The sequence below is a fragment of the Hemiscyllium ocellatum genome, chromosome 15 (assembly GCF_020745735.1).
Source record: "Hemiscyllium ocellatum isolate sHemOce1 chromosome 15, sHemOce1.pat.X.cur, whole genome shotgun sequence".
Classification (NCBI taxonomy): domain Eukaryota; kingdom Metazoa; phylum Chordata; class Chondrichthyes; order Orectolobiformes; family Hemiscylliidae; genus Hemiscyllium; species Hemiscyllium ocellatum.
The window spans coordinates 48,221,121-48,234,498 of NC_083415.1; positions in this window are offsets into that span (position 1 = coordinate 48,221,121).

Genomic DNA, 13,378 nt, shown 5'->3' on the forward strand with positions numbered 1-13,378 from the left:
CACTACAGTTTTATACCAAAGCAAGAAGGCTGTCCCCCACAACCCCTCACCAATTGTCACCCTTAATGAAGAATTCATGTCCAGTTGAAAGTGTCATCCCATAACTGTTAATTTACAACCAGCAGCAGGCAGGGCCTGAAAAAGCAAACCTGGCCATGTTTGCTTATGGATTTCTGGGATGATTTTTCTCTCACTGACAGGTGATCAATCCCTGATTGAAGGAAGAGGGAAGCAAAATGGCAAAGGGGAAGGTAACCCTGCTGAGAGCCAAATGCCTGATGGTGCCTCTCGGCATCTCTTCCCCCTACACACTGACATTCCTCCAAGCCTCAAACCTGAGTTCTATCCTAACCTCAGTCACCTGCATCCTAGATCTCCCAGTAATCCTGGTAGTTACTTTATTGGTTGGAATGATGAGCTGCTAGCCTGTTGATTGTCTAGTGGCTCTCAGGAGGCAACTTTTCCACTCCTGGGGTCTGAGATCACAGATAAGGCTACTCTTGTCTCTTTATGTGCCTGACTGATGCTTACCATGGTGGGCCTTCTTTAAAGGAGGTGACATGAGTGTCTCACTGGTGGAAGATGTTACCACTTAAGTTTGTTATTACTTAGATGCTGGATACCTTGGAATGAAAAGTAAGAAGGAAAAGAGGTGTTGGGAACCATTTAGATGACTGGATTAGAATGTATGTCAAGAACAGCTAACACAGAGGGGTGTACTCAAATAGTGTAGTAAGCTCTGTGTGGAGAAATAAGAAATGTCTTCAAAACAATATAAAAACCGGAAGTGGCTGGAGAAAATGAGCAAGTCTGACAGTATCTGTGGAGATAGACAGAAACAGAGATAAGCATAGATTTATTAAGGGATGATTGTTTTAAGCTAACTTGCTGGAGGACAGTGCCAAGTTTGTGAAGTAGGTGGATAGGTGGCAGACGGTTAAATGTGGATAACTGAGGTACTACACTTTAATACGAAGGACATGGAGAAACAGTGTAAGATAAAGAGTACCTGAAATAACTGCACAGAGGTAGGTAGCAAGCACAGGTGTGCAGGAACAGAGAGACCTGGGGGTATATGTGCGTAAGTCATGAAAGGTGGCAGGGCAGGTAGAAAGTACTATTTATGAAGCACACAGTATTCTGAGTTTAGTATGGGTATAGTCCCATAGTCCCAGAGAACCATAGTGTCTCTCTCTCTCATTAGAGAAAGGGATGACTGATAGTGGCTTAACCTAAGGGGAGACTACAGTTCACATTGTGGCTAAGACCAATACAGTGGGCACTGCTTCCAGAAGTTGAGCACAATGCCAGAGTGTGGGAGGAAGCTACAGACATAAGAACAAAGAAGACCTTCACATGGAGCATAATTGATTGTGACAGTAACCAACAAACTAAAGGTCAACATTCCTTTGATGTGCTCCCAGCTCAGTATATTTGACTTAATTCCTTCATGATTACTGTGGCATGTGAACATGTGACTCTTGTTATTAGTTGCAGTCTTGTTGTTTGGCACAATCCTCAATACTTGGCAAATCCTCCCTTTCTGCATGGTGGTGAGCCACACCCTGCAGGCACTCTTTCTACAGGAAGATATCAAATCACTCAAATACATATAGAAGAAAATAAAAACACTGCAATTTAAGACAGATTGAACAAAAGATTCATGAACAGGAGCCAATAAAACTCTTGGGTCACAGAGAGGGGGAGGAGCAACAGCAGCAGACTGCAAACCACGAATGAGAAGGTTTATTAAAGGAGCACCACTAATATAAAAAGCAGATCAAATTCAATCACTGTGGCTATGGCTCATCCATTCCAGACCCATCCATCAAATTGGTGTTTTATGAATCAAACAGTTAGCTGGTCAGTGATGGCTTCCTCAGCATCTTTCAGGGGTAATTCCCATTTTCTGGAGCTGGTTCTATGGGACTGCACATAATGAAACCTAGAATACGGTGTGCTTGAGAGGCTGGTAGATGGCAGTTCCAGTAGCATTACCTGGTGAAGTGGCCATTGCCATTTGTTCATTGCTTGTTGAACAATGGAAGAAATGTAGGTAAGCAGGATTGCTGGGGCCAGTAAGGGAGTGTGTGGCATGTGTTTAAGGGGAGGGCAGCAGGTATTTACACTTGAACAACCCTACTGTCCAAGTAGGTGGGGTCCCTTCCCTATCAGACTATATGACATGGCCCCCAACAGAAAGTCCTTGTTTAAAGTTGTTCTCCTGAAAAACACTAAGAGAAATGACTTTAACTGAAACCTGGGTTTCCTCATGAATCAATGATAAACGTGGAATTAGGCTCTGTTCAGCCATCCTGGTCAGAGAAAGACACTGTAATATTATACTTTACATTGTTAAATTCTTACATTGGTAAATGGAGTAATTTTTAAAAACAGAATAAAACCAAAACAGAAATGTAACTGTTTACTTACATGACCTCCTGTTCACCAGTATTCCTACTTCCCATGCCCTGATACACCTGGTTATTGAAAAAAACTTCCCTTTCTGGACCTTTCAGTTTGTAGTCTCTGCAGCCTATAGCCAAATCATAGACACTGCTGATAGTTTCTTTGGGAGAGGCTTCAGCACCCCCTACCACCCTCCCCCTTATTGGTTGTAGCCAGCTCTAGGATCTGCTTGGACACAGTGGAACAGCTTCTTTTGGCTGGTGTCAGGGCCTAGACCACCACCTGCTCCTGGTTGGAATGACTGAGATGGGCAGGGGAGAAGAAGTTACAACTCAAACAGGCAGCCCAGAGTCTGATGTATGAGGGTTCCCTGGTGCAGACCTCAAGGACCAGTATCTAACACTCCACTCTCACACGGTCAGTGACTGGAGAGGCCTGAAGCTAGAAACACAAGACTGGGAGAAGCCACTAGACAGAAGGTGAAGCATCAGAAAGAAGCCAAACATTGGAAAGTAAGCCATGGGAGTGATCTCAAATCAGCAAGTTAGAGAGTTACAAAGACCAAGTCAAAATGTCATCAAGTTTTAATGAATCTTGCAATGCCTTCAATGAGATTCATGACTGATGTTAAAGTGAAGTAAAGGTAAAACAGGCAACTTTAAACAAGGACTAGTTGTATTCTATCAGTGGCGGTGGGATAATGCTGCTACATGGATACTCAAGAACGTCAACTGGCCTCAGGCAACAAGATGGCTACCTACTAATCATGCTCCATACTTATTCAGGACAGAAAGTTGGGAAAGTGATCAGTAAAGAGGCCATTGTGAGATTTATAAAGATAAGGATTTTAAATTGTAGCTTATGGAATTTTGATAGAATATGTAGGGAGAAACTTTTCATACTGCAGGATAAATAACAAGAGGACATGGAATTAAGATAAATGCCAAAAGCATGAGTCTATTTTAATAGCTGCACCAATTTAATCTGTGAACTAGAAACAGGTATTGGCTATTCGGCCTCTTGAGCCTTCATATGAAACAGCGCATTGCTGGAAGGGACTGTCGATCCGATTCAGATAACTTTAACAAATTACTTCACACTTGAAAGAGAAATAATTTCAGGAAAAGAGTGCACAAGTGAGACTACTTGGATAGGCCTTTCAAAGAGTTGGCCTGGGCACCAAAGGCCTAGGCATTATAGGCCTAAAGACCACCTAAAGTTCTGCACTGTTTTATGCTTTGGTTACCAGCCAATGGAAAGTATTGATGATAGGATAAGTGGAACACACAATGGGGTATTGAGCAAGAGGCAGTGTGCAATAAAATGTGAGTGCTCCTTTGGAATATTAAGGATAGAAGGACATTGGGAAAGTCAGATAATTGACTGAATTAAAAATCACAAGAGGATTTCAATAGCAGTTGGCCTACGACAAAAGGAAAGGCAGACAATATAATGAAACATAAGGGTAGGTTGTCTTTATGAAGGTTTCAAAGTCCGATACTAAATATGAAATCAAACATGACCCCAAGCTTACAGTCTGGGTTAAGTCTGAGGCATTGATCAGGAAATAGTGGTGCAGAAGAGGGCATAATGTGTAGTTGGAGTTTATTACGAGGATCAAGATTATGACTAATCTTCCCAAATGTTTAGGTGAAAGAAGTTAAATATGAACCAAAGTAAATATCTAATATGCAATTGGACAACAGATATAGTGGGCAGAGGCATGTTGTTAGTGAGAAAGAACTAGGAAGCACATACATTAAAAAAAAGCTGAATCGACATTTTCTGAAGTTATTGCCAAGAACACACATGTAAACACGGAAGAAGAATAGATATAGAATGAACCCTGAGTGCCCCTGAGCTGATAGCATAGATCTGTAGTTTGCAAAGATTGTGAGAGATCTTTGGCTAAAATCAGACTGGCAACAGTGGAACCAAGCCAAGACAGTGACAAGGAGTCAAATTGATCAGAAGGAAAAAGAGAGAATCATAGAATGGTTACAGCATTGACAATGGCTTTTCAACCAATTGAGCCTGTGCTTGTTACCTACAGTAATATTTCACGAGTCTACTAATTTAATAAGCTTCTATTCTTTGCAACAATAAATTAAATAATTGAATGCCAACCTGGGACATGTTGTCATTAAACCCAACAGTCATCCTATTTTGCTAATGAACATATTTTGCTATTTTTGTTTGAGATCTACTTTTGTAGACCTGGAAGAGGCTAGTTTTAGCATCATTCTTTCACTTGTAGACGAATCATAAATTTAAACTTTAAGATCTGTTGATAGCTGCAGGATACTTAATAGAAATAGATTAATTTCATATATAAGTTTCAGTGGTATGTACATGATGGTGAAAAAGACTGATTCATTGCCTTCACCACTGTCCACTGTGGCTTAGTTGGAACCGCTCTGAATGCCAAGATTAAGTCCCATTCCAGGGCTTGAGTATTTAATGAAAATCAACAGTGACAATTCTGTGTTGTACTAAGGGAGGGATGCACAGTAAGAGGTGGCATCTTTCAGATGAGTTGCTGAAAAGTGAAGCCAGACTTGCTTGTTCATGTGAATGTAAAAGAGCCCGTGGCATTATTTCAAAGAAAATTAGTGCAGTTCTGAGCAATATTTATCCCTCAGATAACATTGCAAAAACAGATTGTGGTCAGTTTTATCTTGTTAACTAGAAACATGGATGAAATATGAGTGTTAGTTATGGAGCTGATAAAACCAAAAGTAGAAGCATCGATAGCTAACTAGTTCTCTAAGTGCTATCGATAAAACAAGCCAAATGTCTGTCAGTACCATGCATACCCACAAACAGTTAATGGATGTGTCAAGGTTTTTATTTACTTTCAACTGCCAATGTTTTTGAGTAATTAGTGGGAACAAAGGTCACACCCACTTTTCTTTCCCAATTCTAAGAAGTTCGGCTTTTAAGCAAAGCACCACCCATCGTTGTTTTGGTAAATTCAGATGTTAAAGTCCAAGTTACTCAAATTTCCCAAAGTTCATTCGTGACCAAAGTAAACCACATACAGTTCTTTTATAGACACGCAGCAAAATCCCAACAAGCACAATCTCAGAGGTTCACCCACAGATTCATGGAGCTTTGAGATAGCAAAGGGGGCTCCTACAAACACACTCTGTCACAAGAATATAACAGAGTAAAATTGCAAGTATGCGAACTAAAATCCTTATTCAATTTGTTCACACCTGACCCTATAATAGTTCATTGAAAAATATTAGCTCCAGCAGATTTCTAATGACCTTGATCTTTAGTGTGTTGTCTTTGGACAAGTGCAACGTTCATGTCCTGAATTCCAAATCACCACATGCATCAAATTTTCAGATTTAGTCATCTGTCAGTGTGAATGGTTGACTAATTCACCAGCACTAGAGTTTTGTGTTATCTAAATTTGATTTGTCATGATTTTGCTCCACAATAAAAACAAAATGAAATTAAATATTGCATCATCGTAGCATTTTCTTTATTATTCAAATGTCATTCCTTTTGGCCCTGCATGATGAACTCTTTTGTTGCATATTCCCTCTCTCCTTCCACTCTATCAAGTCTCTGAGTTACTCAGACCTTCCAGTTAGGTGCAATTTCAATATACCAAATTTCTCTCTTGTTAGCATTTCTGTCTGAGGCCTTTTAAAATATTCCAGTGAAGTGTTATGCAAACTGGAGGGATAGCACCTTACTTTCCATGTAAACACATTGCAGCCTTCAGGATTCAACAGTGAGTTCAGAAACTTCAGACCATGAACACTGCCCCATTTTGTTAAGCCCCTCCCCCCATGTCTTGTTTGATTGATTTGGTCTCAGCCGAGTTGACTTATCTTCTGCTATTAATGCCTACTTTTGGCACTTACTCTCAATATATATCCCTCCTCTACTCACATTAGCACTATCTATTCTGCTTGCTCCTCTTCCCTTTTGTGAACAGCGTAAAAAAATATTTTTCAGCCCCCTTCAATACCAAAAAAAGAGTCAAATTGGACTGGAAATGTAAATGCAGTTTCTCTCTCCACAGAAGCTGCCAGATTTGCTGAGTTTCTCCAGCACTTTGCTTGTTTTTTTTAAATTTTCAGATCTTTGGCATCCACAGTCATTTGCTTCCACTATCATAATTCTTGCCTTTGTTCATTTGTCCACGTTTCCCCATTTAATCTGCTTGAAACCTATTAGATTTTTACCACTTCACAGTTCGGATGAAGAATCATTGATCTGAAAGTTTGGGCTGAATTTTACCTGAAATTGGCTATGTGTCAATTTAGGTGAGTTTCTAGCAGAGTTTCCCTCCACAAATCTGAGCAAACTTTGTGCTCAATGCTCGACCTATTCTCCCACTCGCCGCAGATGGAGGTCTGGCTGTTGTGGGATTTGTGCTAAAGGCACCTTCTTATATGCCAAGCTGTGCACCCAGTCAAGTGCTGGCAGTCTGCAGCTGCCTTGGATGGTTCATGTAAAATTGCTCTGGGCGTGTTGGGCAGAGGCAAATTAGAACTTGCTTTGCTAACAGGAACCTGGAGATCCTTGTGAATGGAGGTTGCATTTAGTTTCTTGCCCATGCAGTGTGCCTGGAAATGCTGGTAACTGAGGAGAACCAGTACTGCAGGCAGCGGAGAGCTGGAGTTGCCATGTTACTGCTTCAACCTCCATGTTGGGAATTGTCACCAATGAGTTGGATGGGAAAATGGAAAGACTGCACCTCAGTCAGGAGGGGTGATGTCAAAACGTGCATTCGGCCTTTTGTCACTTGCTTGGAAGAATCTTGTATCGCAGTTCAACACTTTGTTGGAAAGATAAATATTTTGCTCTTGACATCAGGCAGCTCCTCACTGGCCACCTCACATCATTCTCCCATTTTTCCCAAAACCCTTCAGAAGCTGTGAGTATTCTACCTGTAAACTCCATTCCTCATGCCTCTGATGGCGCCTGAGAAGTTGAGTATTTACAGAATTTAAGATTTCTTTTAGATTTCCAGCATTCACACTATTTTGTTCTTGCCTAACTTTGAGGCACATCAGAAGCCCAGAAATAATTGCAACACATGTACATGTGCCAATCTAAAGCAGCCACCTTGTCATCATTTTACTAGGGCAGTAGCATGATGGGGGACAAAGTAATTCCAGTATTTCAAGAGCAAATCTATTTTGATACACAGATATTCCGGAATACTGAATGTAGAACTTTAAATATTTTTCAGGCAGAGGTAGATAGATTCTTGATTACTGGTGGGATGAAAAATTATTGGGATATCAGGAATGTAGAATTGAGGTGAAAATCAAAATGGCAGAGCAGGCGCGAAGGATTCACGTTTGTACATAGAATATGGACTCTGGCTGGCTCACAGCTGGAGTCTTGAATAATGGCAAATCACTTGACGTACTGCTGGGGGCAGTATAGAGCCAGACAACAATGCTTTTTCCCAGTAACAGAAGAAAGAAATCGATTGGTGATGCCAAAAGCGATGAGCCTAGAAATGGCTCAGGTTGTCAGCAACAGGAATAGTATGCCTAGTTCCCGTGCTCTACGGCAGAGGTACATTTGTGACCTAACCAGGTTAGGAAAGGAAGTATAGTATTTATTTTCATTCAAGGGATATGGACATCAGTAGCTAAGTGATGGCTAAGTACTGAGAAGGTAGTGGTAAACTGCCTGTTTGAATGGGAACAATCCATGTTATTTTGGCCCTTTTATCGGAAATTGTAAGAGTTAAGTACAACTGAGTCTTGCTTGGCCATTTCAAAGGCCACAAAGCCAACTACATTCTTGTACATCTGAAGTCACAGGTAAGGCAGATCAGGTGAAAATGACACATTTTCCTTCCCTAAAAGGGTATTAGCAAACCAGATGGATTTTCCTATTGAATATACAACTTCCTCCCCTCTTTATCTGCCTATCACGTTTACCCTAGAAAATTATCTCCTCCAACCACTCACCTTAAAAATTATACCATTTACTTTCTATAGAACACCCATCCATCCACCTACCACAAACATCAATTTTACATAATTTGATGCCTCCCCTTCATTGTCAACTGCAGCAAATGCACTTCATCTATCAGGTAAATACAAATATGCCTGTCCTGTGATTCTGAAATATCTTGTTCCCCTTCCTTCAGAAGGTGATGGGAGCTAAGAGCAAGGATATGGAAATGATCCTCCATGGATTTCAGTTGACAACTGCACATTGGTCTGCATTGGAGATCAGAGATGTCTCAGATAGATGGGAAGCTTCCAGCTACTTGGTAATAAAATTTGACATTGGTTAGGACTATGTTCTCTGGACTTTGAAAGAACGAGGGTGATCTACAGGAATTTGTAAAATTCCAGCTGCACAAATAGGATTAACACAGGAAGAATGTTCCTAATGACCAACAAGTCCAGAACTAGGTGTCACAATCTAAGATGTCACAATAGGCCACCAGATCAAAAGGCTGCTCTCTCAGTAGAGCGAGAGAGAGATGACTCGTGGCACTTTAATCTGAGGGTCACCACACCTCAAGCGAGGCGAGATGTCGAGAAGGAGAGTCAGAAATTGAATCCACATTGTTGGTATCACTCTGCATTTCAAACCAGCCATTTAGCCAATGAGAAAACCAAATCCCCACAGCCTTATGGTCATTGTCTAAGGATATAGGATGGGTAATTTAGGACTGAGATGAGGAGAAATTTATTCATCCAGAGAGTGATGAGCCTGTGGAGTTTTCTGCCATAAGCAGTTGAGGCTAAAACATTGAATGTTTTCAAGAAGGAGTTAGGTATAATTATTAGAACTAAAGGATCAATGGTTTGGGGAGAAAGTGGGAGCAGGGTAGTGAGTTTGATGATCAGCCATGATGATATGAATGGTGGGGCAGGGCCAAATGACCTATTCCCACTCCTACATTCTATGTTTCTATTTCCCAAATGTCATACAATAAGCAATAATTTTGACATGATTTCAAATATCAAGTGAAACATGATCATGTAGATAAGCAGCAACATTCTTACCTAGTCAATATTCTTTCCTCACCAGAGCTTTTCATGTAAGTATTTGCTGGATGATGCAAAAAGGATTGTACTCTCTGTAGATGCACCATTATTGGACTCAAGTATTATGGACCAGACCAAACACCCTTCAAACATAACAGAGATAGCCTAGACCCCAACTTTTATCTTATTTAAAGGCAAGCGTAAGGTGCTGTGTTCGAGATAGAATTTAATTGGTTACACTATTCGGCTTGAAGCAAAACACACTTTATTCTTATCCTACAGTTACAATTGTCCTTTCTTTTGTTTGTATTTCATTAACTTAAATCTATTGAAAAAATCAATTGAATAGTAGATTATTTAACTACTAAGCAGTGACTGTTCCAGAATAGTAGCATTCTATAAACATACCCTTGTCAAATGCAAATTCAGTAAAACAGACTGTCTCACATGCGATTCTGACAACAGGAAGAAAACCCAAGCTTTTAGCTGTAACAGAGAGAAAGATGTATTGGCTTCCACAACCAGCTTCAAAAGCCCAGCAACTGCTGAAGCTTAACTAAAACCCTGGTTCTATGGTAGTCTGTCTCCACCCATTCATGCTGATTCTATTGTCCCAACTTAAAAAAAACCCAAGTCCTCAAAAGATGTTTATTAGCTTGATGGAGACAGTTCTACACCTATGGCTCTTCAAAAAAGACCAGGATAAAATATGCCTCTTAAAGCGATTGTATTGTCACACAAGTTTATAGTGCATTTGCTTAGATATGCAGAGTTTGGTGGGTCCAGTTAAACTGCTGTTAGGACGTCCTGTAATGACTCTCACTTTACAATTGAGTAAAATCAGATAGCAATAGAAGGGAACAGCTGTGGAGAATCCATGTCAGAGGCTGCAGTCTCTCCAAGCTCTAATTCGGGATTAGGGGAGGCATTGACCTAGAGGGAATGTCACTGGACTGTTGATCCAGGTAATGCTGTGGGGACCGGGGACGGCAGATGATGGAATTTGAATTTTAAACAAACCTGGGGTTAGCACTCTAATGATGACTATGAATTGATTGTCAGAAAGATCCTTTTGGTTCACTAATGTCCTTTAGGGAAGGAAACTGCCATCCTTATCTGGTCTGGACTATATGTGACTCCATAGCAATGTGGTTGACTCTGAACTCCTTTCTTAGATGGGCAATAAATCCTGACCTAGCCAGCAATGCCCTCATCCTGTGAACAAATTTTAAAAAGTGTTTGAAAGCTAGAAAAAACACATGCCATGTGGAAGGAGGACAAGGATATATTAAAGAGAATGATGTACCAATGTGCTCTCTGTCCGTGACTACAGATAGGAAGGAGGTTCTTCAGTTTCTGTCACATTGTCCATTAGTCAGTACCTGCTGTTCTGCTTGCTTTCATAATGATTAAATCTATCCCTACTAGTTGGAACAGTCTTTGTGAAAGTCCATTTGGGGTACAAAATACAGAGGCTGTTCACAAAGTTCATCAAATTAATCAGAGCAGTGACTTATGTAACCTTCCTCTACTTTGGCTGAACCATACAGAAGTGCGAGCAACAAGAGGAGTAAAGCTTAGTCATTGCACAAGGCTCTGCAGGTAACACTGTGTGATGATTTAGCAGAATCATAAAATTTGTCACTTTCCCGTGTTGTCCATTCATGGTTGCAAGTTGCTTTTTTAGTTTCTTGATGATGTGATGGACAGAATTCACTGTGAGACAGGAGGGGTGGGTGTGATATAGAATGAATGGTTGGTTAGCATCCAGACTGCTTCATGTTAGTGAGATGAGGGTGTGAGGATGGGGTTCAGGGACATTGCTGAGTGTGGCCTTTTAGATGGAATAGGTGTTGGCAACTAACTGAACATTACAGATGTGAGAACCAATGTGAGTAACAGGCGCTGTAACAGCATTCCTCCCCTTTCTCTTTGGAACCATTCACAAATGATGTCTATTGCTCTTCCTTCAGCTCCAATACTTTCTGTTCATCAATGCTTTCAAGAGCACAGCAATTCACAATGAATTTGTAGATCCCTAATGCTAAAGTACTCCTCCAGAATTATCTTGGTACCTTGAGCAGGCTGATAACTGAGTTAGTGTCATTGCTTGGTTGGATTCAGCTTGATTATCACCATCAAGCTTGAAGGGGTTAATCCGCATCTAGTAATCACTACTTAAATCTGTTTCCAGGTTCATCATGTTGAGGAATCATGGAGTGAAAGCAACATGACATTTGGTGCCCAATTGCAAAAACCTTTCCAAGTGGTTACACATCATTTGTACACTGAAACCTCTTTCTTCTGATAATCACTTTGATCCTTGCTCAACATCCAAACTAAGGTTGGAAAAGTGTCACCCATCCTGATTGGAATCTCAAAATGTCCAAAATGCAGCTGCCTTACAGCGCCTGAGACCTGGGTTCAATTCCCGACTCAGGCGACTGACTGTGTGGAGTTTGCACGTTCTCCCCGTGTCTGTGTGGGTTTCCTCCGGGTGCTCCCGTTTCCTCCCACAGTCCAACGATGTGCGGGTCAGGTGAATTGGCCATGCTAAATTGCCCGTAGTGTTAGGTAAGGGGTAAATGTAGGGGTATGGGTGGGTTGCGCTTCGGCGGGTCGGTGTGGACTTGTTGGGCCGAAGGGCCTGTTTCCACACTGTAAGTAATCTAATCTAATCTAACAAGCAGTCAGCATAGTTCCTCAGGGAAAGGTAAAAAAGCAACTCTGAGCAGTGAGTGTTTTCCCTGATCTTAATAAACCTCACAAGTTTGTGATTGTGCCTTGGTTACAAGTTTCAGGAAGTACAAGAAACGAGTCCAAAAATAATTACATATGAATAATGCCAGTATATTCCTAAAATGGACCATTTTAAATTGGTAACTCCTCTCCCCAAACAGGACCGCCTCAACCTCTCCACTCCTCTCACCCACTCCAACCTCTCACCCTTGGAACATGCAGCCATCCACTCCCTCCGTTCCAACCCCAACCTCACCATCAAACCGGCAGACAAGGAAGGCATGGTAGTAGTTTGGCACACTGACCTTTACACAACTGAGGTTAAATGCCAGATCGCGGACACCTCCTCCTACTGCCCCCTTGACCATGATCCCACCTCCCACTACCAAACCATCATCTCCCAGACCATCCATAACCTCATCACCTCAGGGGATCTCCCATCTACTGCCTCCAACCTCATAGTCCCACAACCCCGCACCGCCCGTTTCTACCTCCTGCCCAAAATCCACAAACCTGAATGCCCCGGCTGACCCATTGTCTCAGCCTGCTCCTGCCCCACCGAACTCATCTCTGCATACCTCGACATGGTCCTGTCCCCCTTAGTCCAAGAACTCCCCATCTACGTTCAGGACACCACCCAGACCCTCCACCTCCTCCATGATTTTCGCTTCCCCGGTCCCCAATGCCTTTTCTTCACCATGGACATCCAGTCCCTGTACACCTCCATCCCCCATTACGAAGGACTCAAAGCCCTCCACTTCTTCCTTTCCCACCGTACCAATCAGTACCCTTCCACTGACACCCTCCTTCGACTGACTGAACTGGTCCTCACCCTGAACAACTTCTCTTTCCAATCCTCCCACTTCCTCCAAACCAAAGGAGTAGCCATGGGCACCCGCATTGGCCCCAGCTATGCCTGCCTCTTCGTATAATATGTGGAACAGTCCATCTTCCGCAGCTACATTGGCACGATCCCCCACCTTTTCCTCCGCTACATCGATGACTGTATCGGCGCCGCCTCGTGCTCCCACGAGGAGGTTGAACTGTTCATCCACTTTACCAACACCTTCCACCCCGACCTCAAATTTACCTGGACCGTCTCAGACTCCTCCCTCCCCTTCCTAGACCTTTCCATTTCTATCTCGGGCAACCGAATCAACACAGACATTTACTATAAACTGACCGACTCCCACAGCTACCTAGACTACACCTCCCCCCACCCTGCCCCCTGTAAAAACGCC